The following is a 4,130-nucleotide window of genomic DNA, read 5'->3' on the forward strand; positions in this document are numbered from 1 at the left end:
ATCCACCGACGTCAAGCCGGTGTTCTTCTCCGACCACTGCCTCTTACTGGCTGACTGTCACTTACAGGACGACCAGCGGGTTGGCAGAGGGACGTGGAAGCTCAATGCGACACTGCTGACCCCAGAGAACGTTGAGGAACTCAAAAGGGATTACAATGGTTGGAGGACCGTGAAACCCCTCTTTGAGTCTCCAGTTCACTGGTGGGAAGCGATTAAGGAGAACATCAAGAGGTTCTTCATCCACAAAGGTGTTCAGAAGGCGAGAGAGAGACAGAGGGAAGTGCCCCGACTCCAGAAAATTATGCAAAATCTACTCCGGTTGCAGTCAATGGGGGTCGAGGTCAAGGAGGACCTCCAAGAGGTGAAGAGCCAGCAGGCCTCGTTCTTTGCCAAGGAGGCCTCCAAGATCATCTTACGGTCCAGAGTCTGCTCCATCGAGCAGGATGAGACGTGCTCGCGTTACTTCTTCCATAAGGTACACAGAGAGAGCTCTGTTATCAGCAGCCTGAAGGAAGAAGATGGCTCGGTAACGTCTTCGCAGTCCGACAGACTAAGGATCAGCAAATACTTTTATGCTGGGCTGTATGACGCGAAGCCCACAGACAGCAGAGCCTCCCAGTCCTTCCTGTCATCTATCACAGAGGTCTTAGATGACAGCAGGAGGGAGAGACTGGACAAGCCGCTAACTCTGGGCGAGCTGACAAAGGCCGTCGAGTCTTTCGAGACGAGTAAAACTCCCGGGAGCGACGAGTAAAACTCCCGGGAGTTGTACTCTGCCCTGTGGGATTGGGTCGGCCCGGACCTGCTGGAAGTATACGAGAGTATGCTCCTGGCCAGCAGCATGTCAGAATAAATGAGAAAAGGCATCATCACCATCATTTACAAGCAGAAGGGGGAGAGGGCAGAAATCAGAAATTGGCGGCCCATCTCACTGCTTAATGTTGATTACAAGATTCTGTCCAAAGTCATAGCCAGTCGAGTCAAGTCTGCTCTGGAGTTGGTGATTCACCCCGATCAGACCTGTACTGTACCCGGCAGGAAGATCTCTGATAGGCTCGCGCTACTCAGGGATACGATCGCCTACGTACGGGACAGGAGGGTGGAAACCTGCCTCATCAGCCTGGACCAGGAGAAGGCTTTTGACAGGATATCGCACACCTACATGATGGATGTGCTTTCCAAAATGGGGTTTGGGGAGGGAATCTGCAATTGGATCCAACTGCTCTACACAAACATCAGTAGCGCAGTCTCAATCAACGGGTGGGAATCTGAAAGTTTCCCGATCAAATCTGGAGTCAGACAGGGCTGCCCTCTGTCCCCGGTCTTGTTTGTTTGCTGTATTGAAACATTTGCTGAGTATATTAGGAAGGATGCGAGCATAAGAGGGGTGACAATCCCAGGCAGCGGAGGCACTCAGGTCAAAACCTCCCTGTACATGGATGACGTCGCCGTTTTCTGCTCGGATCCGCTGTCCGTGCGCAGACTGATGAGCATCTGCGACCAGTTCGAACTGGCCTCGGGAGCCAAAGCTAACCACGGCAAGAGCGAGGCCATGTTCTTTGGCAACTGGGCTGACCGATCCTTTGTCCCCTTCACCGTTAGGTCAGACTACCGGAAGGTGCTGGGGATATGGTTCAGAAGGGCCGGGGCGTGCACCAAAACATGGGAGGAGCGAGTAGCCAAGGTACGACAAAAGTTGGGCATGTGGGGGCAGCGATCTCTCTCCATTGTGGGTAAGAACCTGGTCATCGGGAGCGAGGCGCACACGTTGTTGCTCTACGTGGCGCAGGTCTGGCCCATACCCCACTCCTGCGCCGTGGCAGTCACCCGAGCCATTTTCCGCTTCGTCTGGGGATCTAAAATGGACCGGGTCCGGAGGGACACGATGTTCAAATCTCTGGACAAGGGCGGGAAAAATGTACCCAACGTGGCCCTCATCCTGATGACCACCTTCGTGTGCGGCTGCATCAAGCTGTGTGTAGATCCCCAGTACGCAAACTCCAAGTGTCACTACGTGCTGAGGTTCTATCTGTCCCCGGTGTTGCGAAGGATGGGCCTGGTCACATTGCCGCGGAACGCTCCATGCAGTTGGGCGGTGACGTACCACCTATCCTTCGTGGAGCAGTTTCTACGGGAAAACACCTTTGACCACCGGTCCATCAGGCAGTGGTCTGCACGGAATGTCCTCAAGGCCCTACGGGAAAAGGAAACGGTGGATCATGTCGGATGGTTCCCCGAGCAGACCGTCAAAGTCATTTGGCGGAATGCCTCATCACCAGAACTTTCAAACAAGCACCAAGACGTAGCTTGGCTGGTGGTGAGAAGGGCCCTCCCCGTCAGATCCTTCATGCACACCCGAAGTCTCGCACCCTCCGCACCGTGCCCCCGCGTTGGCTGTGGTGGGGAAGAGACGGTCGCCCACCTCCTCGTGGAATGTGCCTTTGCAAAGCAGGTGTGGAAAGAGATGCAGTGGTTTTTGTCAAGGTTCATCCCAAGCAGCTCTGTAACACAGGAGTCTGTGCTCTACGGGCTGTTCCCAGGGACGCACACCGAGACAAACATCAACTGCTGCTGGAGGACTATCAATTCGGTGAAAGACGCCCTTTGGTCTGCCCGAAACTTGCTGGTCTTCCAGCGCAAATAGTTGTCCACCACCGAATGTTGCAGACTGGCACATTCCAAGGTCCAGGACTACGTGCTGAGGGACGCACTAAAGCTTGGGGCAGCCGCAGCAAAGGCTCAATGGGGAAAGACCACAGTGTAAGGTTCCCCAACCAAGCTGGACTGAGGGGCTGGATCCATGGGAAACCCCTCGAACTGTATCGTTAATATTCTCAATTGCTGCAAATGTAAAACTGCAATTGACATGACAATTGTGAAACGGAAGGGTTGGGAAGAAACTCATGACAGTATTGAAGGAAACTGATCTCCCTTGCAATGTTTGTATTTTTTGGTGCTGTTTCGAAACTGTTTGGCACTGTAATTTTTACAGATTTTTATGAATATAGTATATTTTGGAAATAAAAAAAAAGTTTGCGGCTCACCAGAACTTTCAAACAAGCACCAAGACGTAGCTTGGCTGGTGGTGAGAAGGGCCCTCCCCGTCAGATCCTTCATGCACACCCGAAGTCTCGCCCCCTCCGTACTGTGCCCCCGCGTTGGCTGTGGTGGGGAAGAGACGGTCGCCCACCTCCTCCTGGAATGTGCCTTTGCAAAGCAGGTGTGGAAAGAGATGCAGTGGTTTTTGTCAAGGTTCATCCCAAGCAGCTCTGTACCACAGGAGTCTTTGCTCTACGGGCTGTTCCCAGGGACGCACACCGAGACAAACATCAACTGCTGCTGGAGGACTATCAATTCGGTGAAAGACGCCCTTTGGTCTGCCCGAAACTTGCTGGTCTTCCAGCGCAAAGAGTTGTCCACCACCGAATGTTGCAGACTGGCACTTTCCAAGGTCCAGGACTACGTGCTGAGGGACGCACTAAAGCTTGGGGCAGCCGCAGCAAAGGCTCAATGGGGAAAGACCACAGTGTAATGTTCCCCCACCAAGCTGGACTGAGGGGCTGGATCAATGGGAAACCCCTCGAACTGTATCAATAATATTGTCAATTGCTGTAAATGTAAAACTGTAATTGACATGACAATTGTGAAACGGAAGGGTTGGGAAGAAACTCATGACAGTATTGAAGGAAACTGATCTCCCTTGAAATATTTGTATTTTTTGATGCTGTTTTAAACTGTTTGGCAATGTAATTGTTACAGGTTTTTATGAATAAAGTATATTTTGGAAATAAAAAAAAAGTTTGCGGCTCAAAGAGTGAGAAAAAAGGAATGTAGTGGTAGTAGGGGACAGTATAGTCAGGTGGATTGACTCTGTTCTCTGCAGCAAAGAGCAAGAGTCCAGACGGCTGTGTTGCCTGCCGGTGCCAGGATTCAGGACGTCTGCTCAGGGCTGGGGAGAAACAAACAATGGGAGGGGGAGGATCCAGTCGTTGTGGTCCATGTCGGTACCATTGACATAGGCAGGACAAGGTTAGAGGTTCTGCAAAGTCAGTATGAGGAACTAGGCAGCAAATTAAGTAGCAGAACCTCAAAGTTAATCATCTCTGGATTATTACCTGAGCCATGTGCAA

Source organism: Heterodontus francisci, unplaced genomic scaffold (assembly GCF_036365525.1).
Source record: "Heterodontus francisci isolate sHetFra1 unplaced genomic scaffold, sHetFra1.hap1 HAP1_SCAFFOLD_255, whole genome shotgun sequence".
In the NCBI taxonomy this organism is placed as follows: Eukaryota; Metazoa; Chordata; class Chondrichthyes; order Heterodontiformes; family Heterodontidae; genus Heterodontus; species Heterodontus francisci.